Below are 23288 nucleotides of genomic sequence, written 5' to 3' on the forward strand. Positions count from 1 at the left end.
AAGAGAAAGAAAAGTTGTTTGAAGCCATATCAACAGGACACTGAGTATTATGATGTGGAATGTGTATGTAATTTTGTAGATATTGAAGAGTCATTAAAAACAAGGATTTTAAGCAGGGTTATGTATACTTCGTTATTCTTGTAGGAAAATTAGTCTGGCAGCTTTATGTAAACTCTGTTGAAGGTGGGGAAAAAACATGAGGCTATTACTATTGTTCAGTGAAGTAGTGGCAGGACCTGTCTTAGGGAAGAGTTTATAAATGAGCAAACTCCTAACACCTGACAGAACCAATTTGGCAGGAGGCAGAGTAGCTGGAAACTAAAGTGTTAAGAGCCACTCACAGGGGACAAATGGAAATTAGGAGGAAGCAACTAAACAATTCTAATTTCAATCAATGACAGAGTGACACTCACTTTACAAAATATTGATTTTGATATAGAATTTTCAGGAGCAAAACTTTTGCATCAAATAGAGTCCATCTGTATTACCAACATGGTGTGCTGGGAGGTAGGGGTGGGGGGATGGAGCATTGATGCACACGCTCTTGTGTGGGCAGCCACATGGAGCAGCACGTGGCAGGAACTCAAGCAGCTGATGACTGTCATCAAAGAGCATGTCGACATGTTTGTTCAGCCATCCTCACAGCTCCTGCCCCATCCTGATGAAGAAGGCTGCTAACATTTAGTCAGTGTTTTATTTAGAAAGATAGTGCCTTGGATGATATTTTCACTGATGTGAACTGACTGTCCTGTCTATCCTAAATGTAGTAGGAAACTCCCCCCAAACCCAAGGAGAGTACATACATAGTAAGGCCAGATTTTTGCCCAGGGAAATGAATATTAACCCAGGAGTATAGTCTGTAGGGATGGAGCCAGAAATCCTTTAAGACCTCTGTCCTCACCTTGAGGGAAGAAGGATCTATGAAGAATGGTCAGCTAGGGTTTTATCCACGAACACTGAAAGGAAACCTATGTATTAAATCCAGCAACACCTCTGAGGACTTAGATCCTTTTGATGAACCTCCCGTCTAGCTAGCTGTGCCTTCGGATAGAGGTAGAGAAGAGGATGATTTCCCTGCTGCAGAAAAGTGAAACGTTGTGTAAATGGCCAACATCCTTTTCAGAATCAGAGAGTCTTTCTCCATAAAGCAGGTACACCTGGTGAGACAGCTGTAGTTAGAAGTCTGGAGAAGAGCCCTTCCAATGTGGCTGCCTACGTGGAGCTGTCCGTGGTGCTATAGTTGCCCTTGTTTGAGCCCATTTTGACAGTTTCTGTCAGCTGCTATGACAGGTGCTGGACCAGGTGGGTTAAACATAGTCTCCTTTAATTCCCACAGCAACCCTGCAAGATTAGACTTATTATCAGAAGCCTTGTTTCTACAGATGAGGCTCAGCACTTCACTTTCTGCCTTAAACAATTTGGACGGTCTGAATAACCTTTTACACATCAGATTTGAGGGCTTCCAAATTCCAACAAAGAAAGCATATCTTTTTTAAACTCTTCCTGTGATCTGTTAAAAGCTGTTGTCTGTGTAGAGGTTCAAAGGTGGTTGTGGTGGTGGTAGCAGAATTTAAGTCCCAGGGGAGTTTTCAATAAACAAATTAAGCATACATACCTATGTTTTGGATTAATTAGAAAGGATTGCAGGAATTTCAAACTTGTTTGTCAAAAGGGAGGAAAAATTAACCCCTCCTAATCAGAGGATAGCAAATTGTCATTTTTTGTGAAGATCAGCAAGACCTTGTTACTCTAACAATTTTTTCTTTTTTTCACTTTGAAGTGGGAAAATTAATAGGTTCCAAGATAGAGAAAGCAGGACAAATAAAGGCCCATCCTTCCCCAAATTGGAAGAAATATTTTTGGGCAGTTAGTAAAAGAAAACTTGCATGGGCTTTTGATGTCAAACATCCCTACATCACAAGGGCCTGAAATATCATTTGGGCTTAGGAAGGGCTTTTTCCAAAACTCTAATGTTACAAAACTCAAGGTGAAATAAGTATAATATTTAAGCTAGAACCAAGAACAAGAATCAAGAGGATTGTATCCAGTATCCATGTGGAATCTAAGCCTCCTCTTGACATAGATGTGCAATGGACACAACCAATCCAAGGTCCACAGAGAAAATGTGGCATTGGTGTGGGAAAAGTGGCCATGGTGGCTGATGGGTGCGGGGAATGGGAGGAAGAGATGAGATGTGGAGGCGTTTTCGGGACTTGGAGTTGTCCTGGGTGGTGCTGCAGGGAGAATTACAGGACATTGTAGATCCTCCCAGGGCCCACTGGATGGAACGTGGGAGAGTATGGCCTATGATGTGGACCATTGACCATGAGGTGCAGCAATGCCCAGAGATATACTTACCAAATGCAATGGATATGTCATGATGATGGGGGAGAGTGTTGCTGTTGCTGGGGGGGGGGGGGAGTGGTGGGGGGGTGGGGGGGTTAAATGGGACCTCATATTTTTTTAATGTAATATTTTTACAAAATGAATTTAAAAATTAAGAAAAAAAAAAGGAATCAAGAGGGAGTTAAATCAGGGGTTCTTGTTCTGGGTCCATGGACTCTGGCAGGGGTCAATGGATGGGCTCCAGGGGATTCATGAATCCTTGAAATTGTACTCAAAATGTTGTGTATGGATGCATTTTCACAAAGAGGGGTTGATAGCTTCCAAAAGATTCTCAAAATGTCAAGGAACATCCAGAAGTTTAAGAGTTACTGATTTAAATAATCACTTTAGAAAGTTAAGGCTCAGTGAGCAAAGCATCTAATTAGACAAACATATTTATATTTCTGGATTTGAAATAAGCATTCCATTTAAATATACTATTTTAGCTAATTCAAAGTAATTATTATATTTATCTATTGTAATAAAGAGGTCTACATTTATAGGAAAAATATCTAATAAAGTAGAAACTGTGTTGTTCTTTTCAACTGATTTTATTCCCCAAATGAGCTTATGAAGTGAGAAAAAACATCAATCAACCAGGAAACATTTGATGAAAATCCACGATGTGGGGAGACTATCACTCACCTACCTAAAATTCAATACTGTTCACCTACATAAGACATTCACATTCTGGCACCTATGCTGAACGTACGTACCTCTAGGTCTCCATTTATCACCATTTCCTCATTCACATTGCCAAGGCAAGAGAGCAGGAGAAGCACCAAACAGGACCCACTTTTTTGCCTACTCGGCAAACCTATTTACTGAACTCTGATAGCCAAATGTTTTGCTCATCTTGAAGCAGGTAGGAATCAAGACTCAGATGGATTTTCACAGTTCACAGATTGAACCTGAAGGCGAAGGGGTGAGTGCCTATAAAATTCTCTTCTTCCTACACACCACTTCTCTATTACTTTTGACTCTTATGGTTGATTTAAAGAGCAATGTGAGTCTCTGTGTGTGTATGTGTATGTGTGTGTTTCTGTGTGTGTGAGGTGTCTGGTTATACCACCCATAAAGAACATTTGATTCATCTCTCAAGTGTCTTTGACAGCTCAGTGTGCTGACATAACCCAAGAAACATGTGCTGTTATTTTGGGCAGGGCAGAAAAGCAAGTATAGTTTAGTTATCTCAAGAGTTTCCCCCTAGATCTATACTGGAATACAAGAGGTTGCAATCAATAGGCTGTGATATGTGGGGCCCTAGAAACTTCTGGGAACCTAAGAAGGTGGGGATTCCAGAAAGGCAGAGGATGTAAAGGGCACAAATCTCTCCACCGCCAGCATTTCATCTCAGAACAGAGGCAGGTACAAATTGGAGGCATTTAAGACCTGGAACTAGCCCGATACTGTAGAGGAAAGCAGGAACTGGAGCTATAGATCCACTTGCAGAGAAACTGAAGTAATGGCAGAGCACGGATTTCAAAGGCACAGCAGCCATGGTAGTTGGCAAAAGTAAGGTATTGGGAAAGGGTGCTGGCCCCAAGCCTTTTGACATCCATCCATTGCTCTTATCACCATCCTACATGTATCAGGTCTTATTGCCCCAACCCCAATCCTGAACTCAGGGGGACTGAGGCTAGAAACTGTTCATGACTTTTGCAGTTCCTAAGTGTGGGGAGCCTAAAAGGGTTATCCTTGTTGGCAGCCCGTAGTCTATTATCAGGCTAGCAGGGATGGAATCAGATCAATTCTACGGCTATCTTGGTAGCTACAGAAGCCCCAGCAACAATAAAATAACAAACATAGAACATGTGCCAGGTACTATTCTAGTGCTTCATGTATGTGATGTTGCTTAATTATCTCAAATCCCCATGAGGTAAGAGGTGTTATTCTCAATAATATACAGATGAGGAAACCTGTGCACAGAGAGATTAAGTAACATGCCTAACATCACTCTGATAGCAAGTGGTAGAGCTGGGATTCAAACCCAGGCAGTTAGGCTCCAGTGTCTTAGCCACTTTGTAATACTGTCCCTTGATTCACAGAACACAGCATCAGGCTGTCTTCCTTCTTATATAATTGTTTTCTCCCTGAACAAAACCTGTCCTTGCTTATCCAAATTCTCACTGTGGTTCAAAGGAAAAAGGAGGGTAACTCCTTTGGACATATATCAGAGTATACATCAAAGGCAGGGTCCAAAGTAAACTTAGATTGAGGGGTCTGTTTCATGTTGTGAAGGCCAGAACTAATGAGTAATGATGCTTTAGTGGCTTCCTCCATTTTCTCTTCTGAAATACCACCTGGTTGTTTGTCAAGTGAGAGAGAGACAGTTCATGGTGCTGTCTCTGTTGACATAAGTGAAGAAGGGCAATCCATGGAGGGAATGGTAGGAATATCATTCTTTTTAAATTTTAAAAATTAATCTTTTTAAAAGAAGATTTAGATTACATAACTGTTACATAAAAAATACAGGGGATTCCCATATGCCCCTCCCTCTCCCTCATCTTCCCACATTATCAACATCCTTCATTAGTGTGGTACACTTTTTAAAAAAATAGTGTATTTTTTAATTTTTAAAAAGATACTTAGATTACACAAATGTTACACAGAAAATACAGGGATTCCCATATCCCCCTCTCCCTACACCTCCTATACCCTCCCACATAAACAACATCCTTTATTGGTGTGGCACATTCATTGCAATTGATAAGTATATCCTGGGGCATTGCCATTGAGCTTGGACCATTGTTCCCATTGTAGTTTACACTCTCCCTCACAAAATTCTGCATGTTATGGGAAGATATAAAATGTCCTATATCTGTTGTTGCAATGTCATTCAGGACGATTCACAAGTCCTGAAAGAGCCCCTGTATTACACCTGTTTTTCCCTCTCCTTGCCCCTAGAGCCTCCAGTGGCCACTGCTTCCACATCAGTGTTATAATTTCTTCTGTTGCTAGAATCACAATAAGTCTTTAGTAGCATACCAGTAAGTCCACTCTAGTCCATAGTTCATTCCCTAAATCTGAGGATTCTGGGATGGTGGTGTCCACTCTACCTCTAATTAAGAGGGGGTTTGATCCCATACAGCTAATGGGTGGGACTCTCTTGCTTTCAGTTGTAGGCTCTCTTGTTTCCTTGATAGGGTGGTTGTCAATCCTCACCTCATTGTTAGTTGTCCTGGGTGACTCCAATTAACTGGAGAGCAGGTGTTGCAACTCCTCTGAGGCTCAGGGTCCAGCTGGCACATGGACAGCCCAAAGATTCCAGTCTCTTGGACATACACCTACAAACTCCAGTACCAAGGATAGGTTTAAATAGAAGGTACAGATGAGCCATGTGTAGGGAAGCCATAAATGAGCCCATCTCTGTTGCTCTCAGGAGCACAAACCCCAAAGTAGGGCCCATGGCAAGGCACCAAACTCTGGAGCTGTCTGTCCTGATGATAGACCTTCAGGAAGCCTGCTATTTAGGATAGTATACACTTTGGCAGTCTATGAGGTCCTGCTGAGGTGTACATAAGCATTACCTCTGGGATGACCTCCTAACTCACTTTGAAGACTCTTAGCCATATAAATTCATTTGTCTTTCCCTTTTCCCCCCTTTTATTCAAGGTCTTTTTCCAGTTGCATTGCTAGTTATTGCCTGGTAGTAACTCCTTGGTGCCAGGGAGGCTCATCCCTGGGAGTCATGGCCCATGCTGGGGGGAAGGTAATGCATTTATATGCTGAGTTTGACTTAGAGACAGGCTACATTTGAGCAACAAGGAGGCTCTCAAGAGGCAACCCCATAACACTAGGCTGTTTCAATTTCAAGAGCAAAGGCTCACAAGCATAGTCGTCAATATCAAGAGTCCATTAATGGACCATCCTCCTTCACCAATCATTGCCCCTGCACTTGGGGGATTGTTGCTGCTCCATTAGAGAATGAGGCAGAGCTCTCCATGATGGGAATTCAGTATTCTCTTGGCTATTGCGTGAGTCTCCATTCACTGTGACAATGCCCTGTGAACATCTGAACACTTCTATATACTTTATATGTATGCCCAGGTGAACTTCCTCACATGTATACCCCATCACTGACACTAGTGTGGTACATTTGAGAAGGGAGTTAGATCCCATGGGGCAGTTGGATCGTATCATTTCTGAAGCAAGATGAATTGATTACATCCTAGTGCTAGCAGAAGGTGCCCTTCTATCTGAACCTCAACCCCTGAGGCAGGGTGCCCTGGTTGGATATAAGCACATTTCTGTACTCAAACCTGGGGATATCAGGGCCTGTGTTGCGGAGTTTTGTTTGATCTTAAATAAAACTGCTACTGTCTCCTCAAAGTAAAGAACCAAGAACATTCAACTTGTAAGTCAGTGAGCCTGTAATTCATTGTATCATGAACTTCATGGCTTCTTGCTTATAGTAAAATACAAGCTCTTAATGAGCTATTTAAATATTAACAAGGAGCTGAACCCTGTTTTTTCCAACTCATTGAAGTAGATTTATGGTGCAGTGAAATGAAGTTACATTATATATCCAAGAAGGGAGAGAAGAAACACTAGTGAAGGGAATTTCCCCTTTCATTGAATTCTGACAGTAGTTATGCATGAGGCTATATATAAATGTGTTACATGTAAGCAAGAAATAATGACGTTTGACATCAAGAATGAGATACACAGGGAGAAATTTAGGGTTATAGTTTACAAATGCCCCTGGGGGAAAAGTCAGCTCTATGGAGATCTGAGGTTTGATCTTTCTCTCAGCCAAATACTGCATCATGCATAGCACCAGCAAAATACTTGTGCCTTATTTAGACTTTATCAGAATTCCATGGATGTGCTTGAGGTTGAGGGCAGAGGTATGAGAATCAGGTCCTACTGTTCTCCACTCCACTTACTATGTCCCTCCCCTGTAGAATAATAGAATGTTAGAAATTAAAGACTTCTCAGAGGTTCTCTGACTCCTGTATTGTGCACATGGAGAAACTGAGCTTAAGTGAAGGGGAGTGATTCACCTAAATTCATATTTAAATTTACCAGAAAACTGGAAATCCAGGTCAGCTACTACCTTGATAGCAAGACCTGGGAGGGCTTTATGATCCTTGTCCAGCTCCAACTTCAGCTGTTCCCTAGAGACTGAAAAGGAATCAATTCTTTGCCCCACTAACTCTGAGCTTTGATCCCGCTCTCCCACATAAGAGTGTCTTCATTGGCCCATCAATATTCATGACGAGTGTGTGGATTTTGGTACAGCTCCTAAATGCAATGGGCGCCGTGCTTTATACATCCCCAACATAGGCAAGCACAGTTGATAAAAGTATTGCAAAATGCTTTTATTTATTATTTAAATTATGCATAACTATAAAGAAGCTTAAGTTTATTTTGGAAGATTAAGAAAAACACTCCTAATCCTACCAACTGGACACAATCGTGTTCATTTTTCTTTCCAATTTTGTTTCTTCTTTATATATATTTTCTGTCTCCTGGGCATGGGTTCTACACTTTTCATCTAGACTTATTTTGTAAATGCTTTTCCATGGTAGCTGCTGTATTCACCTGCATCATTTTAGAGATTTCATCCCATTCGGTTAAAGGGAGATTAATGGGCCAATGAGCTGTAAGTGATTAGTGAGGATGACTAAGGTCTCCAGCAGCCCTGTTACCCCTTGGTGAATGGGCAAAGCTCGAGGAAGTTGAACTTGGCCCCTACAAGGCTTTGGGTGACCATCTATGCCCTGAGTGACCTGCTGGGAATGAAGCCCTCAGGGGACTCGTGAATGTTTATAGTTCCCAACAGGAAACACTCTTCCTTTAAGGGAGGAGGCAAGCTTAGTTTTCCTCTTTTTCTTTTCTACCTTCCAGGGAGCTTGGTTGTTTTTTTTAAAAAGAGTTAGGCTAGGGCACAAAGGTTTAAATTTCTCACCTCTTATCAGGGTTTAAATTTCTTCCAGGAAGGGGATTTAATTTTACTGCTGTAGCAATTTTTCACCACAAGAATCTGCTTACTTCTTTTCTTGATACTGAGATGCTAGCCTTGGTACAATCTGGGCAGATGGAGGGCATCCCCCTCCATCTACAATGCCCTCTGCTCTCTGCCCATCTAAATTGTACCTATCCTTCAAAGCCCAGTTCTCATGATTCTTTGTTCTCTTGGAGCCTTTCCTGGTTGTTCGTGCCACACTCTGGTTTCTGACACCTAAAACACTTATTATTTGCTCATAATCATGTTATCCTAAAAGTTAGCAGGGAATCATAAACAGACCCTGGACTGGAAATCAGGATAATTCAGATCTTGTCCTGTTGTTAGCCATTTGAGTGACTTTGGATAGATCTTTGCACCCCCTGGGCTTCAGTTTCCCCATTTTAAAAATGATGGGTTGATCTTCATTGTTCCTTCCTGATTATGATTCTATGATCTGAGTCCTTTGAAATCACTGCTGCACATCACTGTAGAGACTGAAAATTTGGTCAATTGTGCTCGTTCCCCTCCAATAACCCTAAATCTTCTTGCTCATAAGACATTATTCAGACAATGTTGAAATGTGCATTGTTATTAGAAACATAGATAGGTTCCCTTCCACAACCTTCCTCCTGCCCTAGCTTCTGTTTATCTTTCTTTTCACCCAATAAGTAGACTTCAGACCCTGTTCTTCCCACTGTTGAAGTTCTGAGTCTCTGATTATTATAAAGTGCAACAAACAGCAGCTTACTTTGTGAAGGCTGTACTTCAAGCACTCTAGTAATGCAACTTGCCACGCACCAATCCCAGCAGAGTGTCCACAAACCAATCTGATTCTCCTTTGATGAGGTGGAGATGCAGTCCTCTGAGAAGTGATTAGCTGGAGGGCAACTGAGTCCCTACTCTCTCTATCACCAGAGTAAGTGTGAGGCCCAATGCAAGGGTAAGCGATCTGCCTTGGAGGTCCACATTTGCTCAGCCCAAACATGCTGAAGAAAAAAGATTATAGGCTTAAAATCAGAAAAAAAGTTTCTAAGGCTCTTTTTATGCCCCCCAAATATGATGGCCTCTGGAGAAGCTATCATAATGGTTAGCCAGGGGTCACCAAATGACAGCAACTTCTCAATACCCCGTCACAGCCCCAACCCACCTTTAAGACTTGCCTTCTAACCAATTCCCTCATCCTCCCACCCTTAGCACACATTCTACATTTCCTTGCCTCTGGGGTTTCCCTTATGCTTCTCTCTGCCAGGAATGCATTGGCCCTTATTACCCCCATTAACATTCTGCTTATTCTTTGGGGCACAAAGGAACTCAATGCTGTCTCTACTATGGGCTTTAGAGTCTGAATGTCTTGAGTTCAAACCCCACTTCTCCTACATCTAGCTTTGTGACTGGGATAGGCTTCTCAATCTCTCTCACAAGTCTCAATTTTCTCATTTGTTAAATGGGCTGATAATACCTGCCCCAGGGTTTCTGTAAGGTGTAAATGAGATGGTGAAAGACTTGTAGCCTTAAACGTAGTGTCTGATATGTAGCAGGGACCCAATGAGTGGAATTCATTATTGTTTCCCTTATGTATACCTGTTTTAGGTACTAGTATAGTATAATTTATTTATACATATACATTTCCCACTGCTGGATAGAAAACTTAAAGATAACAATTATTTGACACTCCTGGTTATCACTTTCAATGTCAAGCACGTTCTGTTCAAATGAATTGAATATGTCATTTTATTTGCCTTTTCCTCCTGGTCATACCAAACAAAGGCAGGAGAATGTCAAAACTGAAAAACACAAGGCAAAAAATAAGTTATTTTTATATTTTTAGGCCACATTTTATAAGGAGTGCAGTTTTGAGGTCTTGCCCCTTAAATCATAAATTCAGGAGTAAGGGGAGGATTGAGACTATGACCTTTTGTGGGTATTTTGGTAGTTAGCATTTGGCAGGGCACTTGCTAAATATGTAAGTGTGTTGCTATTTGTGATAAAATCTTGTCAAAGTGACAGATCAAGGAAGAGAAAGACAAGACTGTGATGGTTCCTAAGCCAGCCCCATTCTGAAATCCTGCTGTCCTTTCACAAATGCAACTCTGAAATTTTTGTGCTTCTTCCCCTGGAGTGCCAGGGAAAGGTCCTTTGGGGAAGAATTGTCCACATTCCTCTCAAGACTGGTCCACACTGTGTGTCAGTTGTCTCCACCCAAATGGACTCTGGGCTCCATGTTGGTGCTCCTAGCAAGATAGATAAAGCTTGAGGTTTGACCGAGGCCGCACAGCACCATGGTTAAGAGGCGAGACTGGAGTTGGGCTGCCTGGGTTTGTTTCTCAGCTCCTCCCTTTGCTCACTTGTGATATTGGATAAGTTATTCAATTTCAATGAGCCTCAGTTTCTCCATCTATAAAATGAGGATGAAAATAAGAGTGTCTACCTCCTAGGGTTGTTATGAGGATCAAAAGCATATACTTAGTAAGTGCTTTGTGAGTGGTGGCTATTATTTTAGAGTAGTAAAGGATGTCCTCCCAAATTATAGGGAAAGTCAAGGTATCATGCGCTTCTTCTGGGCCTTGGCTTGGCTGATCCTCAGCTCTGCTGTGTAAGGCAGAAAGGAGAAGTTTCTGCAATGGTTCTAGCAGAAGACAAATGGAGTGGTGGCTGTGATAATGAAATGGGGGAAGAGGGGGATGGATTTGGGAGATGTCTTGGAAGAACTGATGACAACACCTGCTGTCCAGTTAAACGTAGATCTGAGGGGAGGGGAATAACCTGGGGTAGCTTCCAGGTGTCTGGGACACAGTCCGGGTGGGTGGTGATTTGTGAGTAAGACAGGAGACATTTTCGGAAGAGAAGGCTCATAGAGGGGAGGTTGAACTTGAGAAGCTGTGGAATATTGGGATAGCAGTAGAGATGGCCAAAAGATATTGTAAACGGGACTCTGGAATTGGGAAAAAGTCCAGATTCAGGAGTAGATTTAGGAGGCACCAATGTTTGCAGTGAATATCATTAGAACTAGTAAGATTCTCCAGAGAACCTAAAGCAAAATGCCCAATGTTTAGATCAAGGGTAGGCAGACTTCTTCTTAAAGGGCCAGTAGGCAAATATCTTAGCCTTTGTGGGCCTTAGAGTCTCTGTTGCAACTACTCAACACTATCGTTTTACCTAAAAACCAGTCATGGACAACACATAAATTAATGGGTGTGGTGATGCTCCCATAAAACTATTTACAAGCATAGGAGACTGGCCCAAGGTCCATAGTTGGTTCATCTCTGCTCCAGACCAGTACTTTGCACAATGCAGATGTTCAATAAGTATTTGTTGACTTATTGGTTCAATAAGTATTTGTTGGCTCCAGAAATTGTCTGAAGTCCATGCAGGTTTATTTTTAGCAGTTAAATCAAGTTTGTCAGAACTCAAATTTTGTTCATGTCTCATGAAGGCACCCAAAAAGTCAGGCTGGGGGTGGGGGAGGGGTGATGCTTGGACTTCTGCTGCCATACATAAAGGGAGCCTCCATGAATATACCATCGATTATATACCATTGGGTTGTGAAGTATCCAGCCTAAAACCTTTCTAACTGAGTCTCAGGCCATCAGCCAAGTATGATAAATCAGACTGGTGAATTGCATGGGCAGGTGATGGGAAGGTTTTTGATTTTAAACCCCCCTGCAGGCCGGGCTGGTGGGTAAGGTGAGAGGCCTCTGCTTTGCAGAGAGCATTCTCGGAGCCCTGGAGCCCTCGAGGACCCTGGATGGCATTCGTGTCATGCTGGGAAATTGACTGCAAGTGTGTTAAATAATTAAGAAACTGCCTGCGGGTGTTTGTAGCTTCCACTGCAAAGAAGTTGATGAGGAGGAAGCAGGAGAAAATCAAGTGAGGAACTGAAGCAGCGTGAGCAAAGTTGGCATTTCGGTCTCAGAAAACTAGCCATAGCAAACCTAAGGGGCGGGGGTGGGGAGAGAGAGAGGGAGAGAGAGAGACTGCCAATACCTTGATTTTGGACTCCTAACCTCTAAACCCCTGAGCCAGTAAAGTTCTGTAATTTAAGCAAACCAGCACTCTTGGGTCCTAATTCCAGCTGGGACACCTCAGCCCTGCCCCCAGCACATCAGGTCTGAAGTTTCTCTAAAGACAGATGTCAGAAAAGGTCAACGCTTTGAGGGCACTGGAGCTTTCCCATTTGGGAGGTACCACCTTCATGAACCACAGGCCTAGATGCCTGCAGCCCCGCCTGCCATGGGCTCCTGCATCTTAACGTTCAGGTCCAATCCTTCATGGTCAAGGTCTCCCTCCCTGATGTTCCACTCCCACGTCGCCCACAGTGTGGCCATTTGAAATTATTGGATGAACACCAAAGAAGAGAAAGATGATGTTTTTACAATCATTTCTTCCTGTGGGTGTGATCCACTTTGAACTTGAGTAGAGAAGTTCAAAGCATGACCGTCAGTAGAGAGGCCTTTGATTAGATGACTTAATAAGAGCACTCGAGGGTCTTGATTGGACTATGTCAGTGAGGCCTGACTCAGGTCGAGTCTCCCCCGACCGCCCTCGCTGGCACTGATACAAGCAAAAACACAGAGAGAGAAACAGACAGAGGCAGGGAAAGCACACCGCCATGTGTGATCCTGCCGTGCCAAGCCTGAGCGAGGAGGCCCAGAAGAGAGCAGCCCCATCCCAGCTTTGCTGAGAGCTACAGAAGAGCAGAGGCCTCGGCAGAGACCCACGGCCATTTAGCTTTACCTCGTGGCAGCTGACTTTGGTGGGAAAGCACCTGTCACCATGCCTCGAGTTGGACTTTTCATGTTCTTACAGCTTTGACCCCAAAGAAATCCCCTAACCTAAAAAAACCCACTGCTGGTACTTTGCAACGGCCGCCCTTGGGCCAAGGAAAACACTCGGCCTGTGTGGGGCCTGGCCCGGCACAGCCGTGCTCACCCTGCCCACCAGTCAGCCTGCTCCTCCCACCATGCCCGCCACCCCCCACCTGCACCAATCCAGGGACTCCCCGTGCTGTCCACAGCCCCAGGTAGCCTGCCTTGACTTGTCCGCTCTGGAGTGGGCGACTTTCCGTGTGCCCACGGCACCTTCTCCTCGTCTTTGTGTCAGCAGTGACCATATTCTTATGCCCCAATCTGCCCCTCCCCAGCTGTCAGCTCTAGCAGGGCCCAGACAGTGCCTGACTCCCTGTCCCCGGTGCCAACCCCTCAGAAGGCACCCCATAAAGGTTTGTGGAGCAACTGCATGACTGGGAGGCAGTGGGAAGAGAAGAGATTTGGAAGCTTTCCAGCATGACCTCTGAGCTGGAGACCATCAAGCTGGTGACCGCAGGCCTTTGAGCCCCGAGGAGGAGGATAGGACCTTAAGGCCAGAAGTTGTCTGGGCACTGACCTTCCCGACCAACTGCTTGACTCTTACACTGGACGTGCAGGCAGCACGGTCAACAGGGAGGTGACCGTACACCCACCGTGTTCAGAGCAGGACGCCGAGGCCGGCCTCCTTACCGTGGAGGTGCTCGGGGACCCAGGCCTGGGTGTGGGGAGAGCTCGTGCCCCTTCGGCAGCCCCCAGCTCTACCGTACTGTGTGCCATGGCCAGAAGCCCTCCTGGGGTGCCCCCCCACCGTGCATTCCAGCTCCACAGGAACCTCATTCAGCCTTAAGCAGGTGAGGCCTTGCCCACCCCAGAGCCCCTGCCCGCAAGGCTATTCCCTGTAACCCACCACCTGCTTGGGCTCTTCTGCAAAGCACAGCCTTTGGAGTCAGAGTGTCCAGGGTGGAAAACACACAGCTGGAGCAGGTCACGGTCCTGTGTCGGGATCGCAGACCCCACATTTTCTAGAAGGCCAAAGGAAGCCATGATGGCCAGCTCGGGCGGGTGTGTTGGGGTTGAAGAGTTGGTGTGAAGCCTCGAAAGAGCTTCGACTCAGGAGGTCCCTTGCCCCAGCGAGCACGCCAGGGGCAAGGCCCCGCTCAGGAAGAGGGGCGGGCAAGAGCAGGGACTGTGAGCCCACCTCGGAGGCTGGGCTTGCTCTCCCGGAGCTGCAGGACTTGAGTGCCAGAGCTGCCTGCTCACCGTCCACGGGGGCAGGGGCAGGTGGCCCAGAGGGCTCCTTAGCAGCAGCGAGTGCCCCGACCCTCAGCGCTAGGGGCCCACCCGGCATCCGCCCTGGGCTCCCCTGCCCCTCTTATATCCCCCTCAGCTCTGCTAGAGACGGGGTGGGTTCAGGTGCCCTGGGTCTTCTCAGGGAGGACAGGAGGAGGCAGAGGGGCAGGAGCACAGGGCTGACCTGCCTTCTCCCCTGCACAGACTCCCAAGGCTGTGCCTGCCTCCAGGTCCACTCCAGGTGCGCCGTCTGCTGGCACGTGAGAAAATGAAAAATCAGTAAGAGAGACTTTTCCGGCCTTCAGAGATTCCCTCCCCACGGCTCTAAGAAGCAGGTCTGCCACCAATTCCTGAGTCCAGAGCCCAGTTTTGAGCAAGTAGCAGGGCCCATCCTAACAATCCACGTCCAGATTGAGGCAAGAATCAAAGAGCAGTGGTACTACACAACTTCCCACCACTCCATCCCTACCAAAGAAAAAAAGGGAGCATCTGAGTACATCACATCCTCATCAGATGCCCAGACATCAGCAAAAAATTATGGGCCCTACTAAGAAAATGGAAGGCAAGGCCCAAGAAAAGGAACACACCAAAACCCCAGAAGAGATGCAGGATTTGAGAGGTCTCATTGGCAAGATGCACACAAATTTCCAAAATCGCAATAATGAGTTGAGGGACAATGTGGCTAAGGAGATAAATGACAACAAGAAGACATTGAGAGAGTGCAAAGACACGTTTGAAATCTTGACCAGCGAAGTGACAGAGCTCATGGGAATGAAAGACAAAAGAGGTGTGATCCATAGCCCATCGGAGGCACACAATAGCAGACTCGAAATGACAGAAGAGAGAATAAGTGACACCAAAGACAGAACAAGTGAAATGGAAGGGAGCAAAGAACAGAGAGTGAAAAGAATAGGAAAGGACTTAGCAGGGGCTCAGAGAGTTGAATGACAACGCGAGACACAGACACGTACACGTCACAGTCATTCCAGAAGGAGAAGAGAAGGGAAAAGGGGGAGAAGAGAAGGGAAAAGGGGGAGAAAGAGTCTTTGAGGAAAAACGAATGGAAAAATTTCCCCACTCTCGTGGAAGCAATGAACTTGCGAGGCCAAGAAGTGCACCCCATTCAAAATAAATTCAAAGAGACCTCCTCCAAGACACATACTGCTCAGAAGGTCAAATGTCAAAGACAAAGAGAAAATTCTCAGAGCAGCAAGGGAGAAGCAAACCATGACTTACAAGGATGCCCAGTAAGACTGCATGCGGATTTCTCTTCAGAAACCACGAAGGCGAGAAAACAGAGGCATGATAAAATTAGGACAGTGAAGGAGAAAAACCACTGGCCTAGAATTCTTTATCCCGCAAAATTGTCCTTCCGATAGGAGGGCGAGTATAAACCACTCACAAAGAAACAGAAACCAAGAGACTTTGCCAAGAAGAGAATCCACCTTTGCAGGAAATAGTAAAAGAAGCCTCAGAACCTGAGATCAAAAGACAGGAGAGAGAGAGGCCTGGAGAAGAGCAGAGAAGAAAGACTAGCAGAATGGCTAACCCAAAGAGTAAGAAGACAGGCAAAAATAGCATACGACCTAAGAAAACCCAAGACTAAAATGGTGGAAGTAAATAATGCATTTAAAGCAATATCATTGAAGGTGAGTGGATTAAACTCCCCAGTCAAAAGGTACAGGCTGACGGAATGGATAAAAAAAGCATGAGTCATCCATCTGCTCCTTTGTAGACCCAGGGCTACAAAACGGCTGAAAGTGAATGGTTGGAAAAAGATACTCCATGCAAACAATCACCAAAAAGAGCAGGGGGAGCTAGACTGCTCTGAGGCAAAACAGACTTTAATGCAAAAAGTTATGAGAGATAGAGAATATATGAATAAAAGGGACCATCCACCAGGAAGCAATCAGTCATAAATATCTATGTAGCTAACCAGTGTAGCCCAAAATACATGGGACAAACTCTGGCAAAACTCAAGGGAGAAATAGACATCTCTATAAGGACTGTTGGAGACTTCAATGCCCCACTCATATCATGAGATAGAACAATTAGACTGAAGAGCAACAAGGAATGGGAGAAATTGAACAGCATGATCAACGATTGAGACCTAATAGACATCTACAGAAGGCTGCATCCCAACTCAGTGGGTTCTGCATTCTTCTCAAGTGCCCATGGATCTTTTTCCAGGAGAGACCACATGTTAGGGTACAATGCAGCTTTCAATCAATAGAGAGAGATTGAAATGAATCAAAGCATCTTCTGAGATCAGAATGGAATGAAAGTGGAAATCAGTCATAAACAGGACCAAAGTCAATTCACCAAGGTGTGGAGGCCAAAGAACACATCCTTACATAATCAGTGGGTCCAAGAGGAAATCGCCAGTGAAGTCAATCTTTTGAGACAAAGAAATATGAGAACACAACTTATCAAAATGTAGGGGATACAGCAAAAGCAATCTTGGGAGGGAAAATTAGAGCCTTCATTGCTGACATGAAAAACCAAGAAAGAGGTAAATGCAAAGATTGAACTGAATGCCTAGAGAAACTAGAAGGAGAAGAGCAAGCCAATCCCAAAACAAGCAGGAGGAAAGAAAGAAAGAAAAATGAGAGCAGAAATCAATGAAATTGAGAACTACCACCACAAACAATAGAGCAAATCAACAAAACCTAAAGCTGGTTCTTTGAGACAAACCCCTAGCCAGAATAACCAAAAACAAAAGAGAGAAGATGCAAATAATTGGAATCAGAAATGAATGAAAGAGGGGACGTTGTGATTGACCCCACAGAAATGAAAAGGATCGCAAAAGGATATTATGAGAAGCTGCATGCCAACAAAGTAGACAACCTGGATGAAACGGACAAATTCCTAGAAATGCACAAACAACCTACACTGACGCTACGAGAAATAGAATATCTTAACAGACCATCACAGTGAAAGAGATAGAATCCATCATCCCAAATCTCCCAGCCAAGAAGAGTCCGGGGTCAGATGTCTTCCCAGGTGAATTGTACCAAGCATTTAGAAAAGAATGAACACCAATCCTGTTTAGACTCTTCCCAAAAATTGAAGAGGAGGGAAAATGACCCAAGACAGTTGATGAAGCCAACGTCAACCTAATACCAAAGCCAGGTAAAGATACCACAAGAAAAGAAAATTAGAGACCAATCTCTCGAATGAACATCAATGCCAAAACTCTCGACAAATTACTTGCCAGTAGAATCCACGAGCATATCAAAAGACTTATACATCATGGTCAGGTGGGATTTATTCCTGTCATGCAAGTCTGGTTCAACATAAGGAAATCAATCCAAGAGGAAAAACACATCATCATCTCAATCGATGCAGAAAAGGCATTTGACAAAATCCAGCATCCTTTTTCAGATACAAACTTCAAACAATAGGAATAGAAGGAAAGTTCCTGAATATGATAATGGGTATAGGTGGAAAACCCGCAGCCATGATGTGCTCATGGACTGGAAGAATAAATATCATGAAGATGTCAATCTTTCCCAAACCGATTTATAGATTCAATGCAGTACCAACCAAAATTCCAACAGCCATTTTACAGAATCAGAAAAGGCCATTACCAAATTCATTTGGAAGGGAAAGTGCATCCAAATCGCCAAAATCATTCTGAACAAGAAGAGCGACATGGGAGCAATTTCACTGTCTGGCCTTCAAAGGTATTACAAAGCTACAGTGGTCAAAACAGGAAGGTAGCGGCATAAAGATAGACACATCTATTGGTGGAATGGAATTGAGAATCCAGAAAAACAGGTGACTCAATAGAGGAAGATATTTGGAAATCACATGTCTGATAAGGGTCTAAGATCCAGGATCTATAATGAGACGTTTACATCTCAACAATAAAAGGAGAAATAATCCAATTTAAAAATGAGCAACAGACTTGAGTAGATGTTTGTCCAAAGAAGAAATACAAATGGCAAAAAAACACATGGAAAAAATGTTCAAGATCTCTTCTGATTAAGGCAATGCAAATTAAAACCCACAAGGACTTATCATTTCACACCTATCAGAATGGCCACTATTCCAAAGGACAGAGAACTCCAAGTGCTGGAGAGGCTGTGGAGAGATAGGAACACTTCTTCCTGGTTGGCTGCTGGCAATGCAGGACGGTCCAGCCACTGTGGAGGACTGTTTGGCAGTCCCTCAAGAAGTTGAAAATAGACTTGCCATGTGACCCTGCAGTACCACCACTGGGTCTATAGCCAGAAGAACCAAGAGCAGTGACATGAACAGACATCTGCACATCGATTTTCGCAGTGGCATTCCTTATGATTGCCAAAAGTTGGAAACAACCCAGGTGTCCATTGATGGATGAGTGGAAAAACAAGCTGGTGAATTCACCCGAGGAAAAGTTATGCAGCAGTAAGAAGAAATGAATTGTCAAGAAGAAGACAACATGAATGACCCTGGATGAGATTCTTTTAAGTGAAGCCAGCCAGACACAAAAGAACTAGTACCATAGGATTGTGTTATGATGAACCAAATAGACTGTGTAACATACTGTACGATAAAAAACAATTGCTATGTAGCCAGTCCATGCAATTGCGAGTTGTACAGTTTTATTCAATTGTGCTTGCTTTTTCTTTTTAGATGATTGCTTCTATCTCCAATTCTTAAGTGGACAAGATAGAGTTAGAAATAATCAAGGCAATGGGAAGCCTCTGGCAGGATTGGTGGCACAGCCACCATGTCTGACTTTGGTCTCATTTCCACCTCATCACGGGCCAGATGGAGACAGCAACCCAGGAGTGCAAGTGGGTCTCCTCAGACCATGCGGCCCTCCCCCAGCCCTGTGTGGAGTTGGACTCGGGGTTCCGTCCGTCCCCTTCCTACTTCTCTTGTGTCTGAGTGTGTGCATTAGCTCCATGTGAAACCAGACTCTGGGGCTCACAGTGTCCGCCCCCCGTGGACATGACTCTGTCCCAGGAAGCTGATGCTAGAATGGATCCCACTGTGTGGTGAGGAGACTGGGGGTGAGCCCCAGTGACTAGCCTGGGCTCCCCAAAATGGAAAGGACAGAGCAGCAGGCTTTGAACCCAGCTGGGTCTCCCCCGAGCTGGGGCCCGAGCTGCCTGCAGCCTTCCCAGGGAGTTGTGGGGGGGACGTGTTGGCGAACAGCGTCCAGGGAACAAGGCGATCCAGGAGAGGGGATGGACAGACAGCCGTGAGAGGGACTTTGGCGGGGTTCTTACAGTTGAAGGGTCCAGGGGAAATGACCTAAGGAGGTGACCTCACTTCCTCGGTGACAGAACTTGGAACCCTGGTATCCAGGCACCCAGATTCCACAGGCAGCCCCTTCCCAGCTCACTTGGCAGGAGACGCTCGAGAGAGCAACATGTTCTCCTGCTGCGTTGCGCAACCCCGAGGCTCCAGCCCCAACCAAAGTGGGAATGAATCCCCTTGCCATCGCTTCCGACATTGTCTCAGGCCTCAGCCACGGAGCCACTGGCCATCGGCACCCAGGAGGCACCCAGAGGTGACATGGGGTGGCCCAGGGGAGCCAGTTGAGCACAGGCCACCACTGTGCTCCTCCTGGGCAGACCCACGTCCATCCTCTTCCCAGGGTGTGGGGGTGTGGACAGGGGGACCACTGCGGGCAGGAGCGGTTGTCAGGGTTGGGGACCCTGACGGCCTTCCCTGTCCCCTGCCAGGTCACGGGTGGGGGTTGGAAGAGGCAGCTTGGGGACATCCATGTGGACCGTGTCTTTCCTGAGCCTCGAGCTCCCCTGTTCTCTCCACCGGGCTCGGGGGAAGGCAGATCTTACCTGGGCCTGCCCTGGGTCCCGGCCCAATGGAGGGCCAGCTTCCCCTGTGGGGGAGGACAGGCCCCTCGCTGATGCCCCTTGGCCTGGCCACCGGGCACTGTGTTCGCAGAGCTCCACACAGGTGGTCGGCGAGGAGCTGGAGGAGGGGCTCGCCTACACTGTCTCTCTGAGAAAGGTGCCGGTCCATCGGGGCCCTGGCCAGGGCCGGTGCTGGTTCCAGGTGAGAGCAGGTGCAGTGGGAAGGGGGGCCCGAAGCAGCCGGGGAGCACCCCAGGGCCGTGTTCCACCTTGACCACCGCCTGAACGCTCTTCAGGGCTTTCCCACCCGAGTGGCCCCATATCCTGCTTCCCAAGGAAACTGGGACCCCACCGTTACCAGCACACTGCCACTCCACAGATGGGGGAAGGTCACTGCACACGTGGAGAGGGGCGGGAGAGGGTCTTTAGCGCAGGATTCCCATCAGGGCCAGCTGGAGGTGGGCACGCCGTAGACACGTGCGCGTGGTGCTGCTGTGTTTGCGAGTCCCCTCCTCAGCCCCACGTCCCCGGCAGCATCTCCATGACTGTCCTTGCCCATCTGCTCCGAGCCGTCCAGCTCTCCTGCTGAGGAGGGTTCTCGCTGTCTCCCATAAGCACCCCATTAACCTTCCCGGGTAGAAGCTGGGGCCTGCCTCGGCTGCCCAGGATTCCAGGAGGGTGGTGGCTCAGAGCAGCCTTTCGGCCTTCGTGCCTGCTGGAGCCAAAGGTCCTGTCCCGGGGCCCTGCTGGCTCTGCTGCCCTGGACACCACCCACAGGCCCCCAGGCAGTGGTCCTCCCGGCCCCGGCAGAGGCTCCAGGAAAGGGCCGGCTGGGCAGAGGACACGCAGACCTCCCTTTCTCCAGCGAGGGCCAGCTGACCTGGTGGAGGGGCAGTGGCGGGGGACCACCGGCTGTCTTTGGGGGGAGCGTCCCTGCAGCCCCTGGCCCTGGCCCTGGTGTTTCCCTTCCTTGTCCTGATGTGGGGTCGGGGTGGCCAATGGCATCTCCTTTTCCTCTGGCCCCAGGACAGTGCAGATCAGAAGGTGGTCTTCTGACCAGGAGGGTCTGCAGTTCCCCAAGTTCTGCTCAGACCCTCGGCCCTGCAGGGGACTTTCTCCCCCAAGGACCCTCCAGGCACCTGCCCTTTCAGGTCAGGGGCCTCGCCTTTCAGGTGTCGGCTCCCCTGCGGTTCCGTGTGAAGGCCGAGGACCTTTCTCCACTAGGGGCCCGCACGGCCCCTTGGCCGGATCTCACTCAGGGCTCGGGGCAGCAGGTGGGCCCTGGCCCCACCCAGCTGGCTCCAGGCGCTGTGTCTGACCACCCTGCCCCCTCTGTCCCACCCCAGAGGACGAACGAGGGGGCCCTTGCGAGGGGGGAGAGCCGCACCGTGCTCACGGTCAAGGCAGGCTGCTGGGAGGCCCTGGCGGAGCATCTGGTGCCCGCCTGGCAGGAGGGCGACTTCAGCTACGTCCGCACCTTCCTGGGGACCTACCGCGTGTTCGCCTCCACTGAGCAGGTCCTGGACTGGCTGTTCCACCGGTGAGCGCCTGCCCCCACCCGCCCCCTGGGATGCTGCGCCCCCCATGCGCTGGGCATCTCAGAAACGCCACTGCAACCGCTGGCCTCAGTTTCCTCCTTGGGAAGGGGGCACCCTGAGGACCAGCCCCTAGGGCTGATTGTAGGACAGACTGGGAGGATCCGTGGGAAGGGCCACCCTGAGCCTGGCTCCCGGACAGGGTGGCTGGAGGCGCAGGGCTGCTCCTGGGCAGGACTTCCCTCTGCCCAGGGAAGAGGCTCTCAGCCTCGCCCCTCCGGACCCAGTTTTCTCATTTCTCAGGGAGGTCTGTGAGCCCTTTCGGGCCTCCAACCTTGGTGTGGTCAGAGCAGGGATCCCTGTGGGCTGCCAGAGGGCTCCAGGCCTGCCCCAGGTCTGAGGAGGTGTCGCTGAGGGCTCACCCTTCCCCTGGTAGACGGCACATGTCTACTCGGTGCACGCGCTCCCTTTGGCACCTGGCTTCATGCAGGGGACACCGCAGACCAAGGATCCTGCCTTCTGGGTTCCTTTGGAGGGGGGGACCGCTGGCAATAGGCCGAGCCATCTTCAGCAGGGGGGACACTCAGCAAGCAGCTGTGACAGCCTCATGGTCTCCCCTAGGTATGGAGGTGACCTCGGTGGGCGGGGTGAGCCTCGTGGATGCCTTGACGTGAAAACGTAGGTGCACTTTGGGTGAGGGCGAGGGACTCTCGTGCCCAGACCCCATTGTGGGGAGTCAGGTGGTGTGTGGCGGGGTAGGACTGGGCAGGGTCTGGGGCCACGCGTCCTGCATCCCCTGGTCCCGTGGAAGGCTGAGCCCAGAGGGCTTCCCCCTCCCCTTGCCAAGGAGTAAGGAAGCTGAGGTGGGGTCCTGGGGCACTGTCTGCACAGGAGGCCAGGGGGCTCATTCCTCAGAGAAACCCACCCATCCTCCGCCCCCTCCCAGCCCCCAGGCCCCCAAACACCACCTCACGCAGACCCCTGATGGGAGGTGGTGAGCAGCCTGCTGACAATCTGCCGGGGGCCTCAGTCCTGTCTGCCTCCTGCAGGGGTGGCGGGGGAGGGGGCAGTGTCCGTGGGAAGGGGAGACACACGACACCAGGCGGAATATGAGGCAGCTCCTCGGGCAGATGCTCCTGGGTGGGGGCCACGAGGGCCTGGGGCGGGAGGATGGGCCCTGCCCCCTCCACACTCACCCAGTGCTGAAGCTCCTACTGTGTGTCAGCAACAGGCTGTGGCCAGGCCAGTCAGAGCCCTTGCTGTCCTCATGGACTTTGTGTTGAGTGGGAGGGTCCCTGGGGGCAGCGTGGAGGGCAAGGCCGGCGTCTGACTGTGCTGCCCTCCCCTGCTCTCAGCACCCTCTGCTCCCTGCTGGGCATCTGGATGGACCAGTACTGGGAGGACTTCCTGCAGCCTCCGGACTCTCCCTGCCTCCAGCTGCTGGCGGCCCATGCCCAGGAGCACCTGCCAGGCTCTGGCCCACAGTGCCGTGTCGCACTTCTGCTTG

The 23288-nt window shown here is 47.9% G+C and overlaps 1 long non-coding RNA gene across 1 annotated transcript; it reads left to right on the forward strand.

Annotated features, from left to right (window-relative positions):
- The first annotated feature begins 19789 nt into the window (after positions 1-19789).
- On the forward strand, positions 19790-21664 carry LOC131274154 (uncharacterized). Its single transcript, XR_011646226.1, has 3 exons — positions 19790-19939; positions 20338-20448; positions 21593-21664. It is a non-coding gene; the product is annotated as an uncharacterized lncRNA (long non-coding RNA).
- Positions 21665-23288: the final 1624 nt, after the last annotated feature.

The sequence above is a fragment of the Dasypus novemcinctus genome, chromosome 18 (assembly GCF_030445035.2).
Source record: "Dasypus novemcinctus isolate mDasNov1 chromosome 18, mDasNov1.1.hap2, whole genome shotgun sequence".
NCBI classification, from domain to species: domain Eukaryota; kingdom Metazoa; phylum Chordata; class Mammalia; order Cingulata; family Dasypodidae; genus Dasypus; species Dasypus novemcinctus.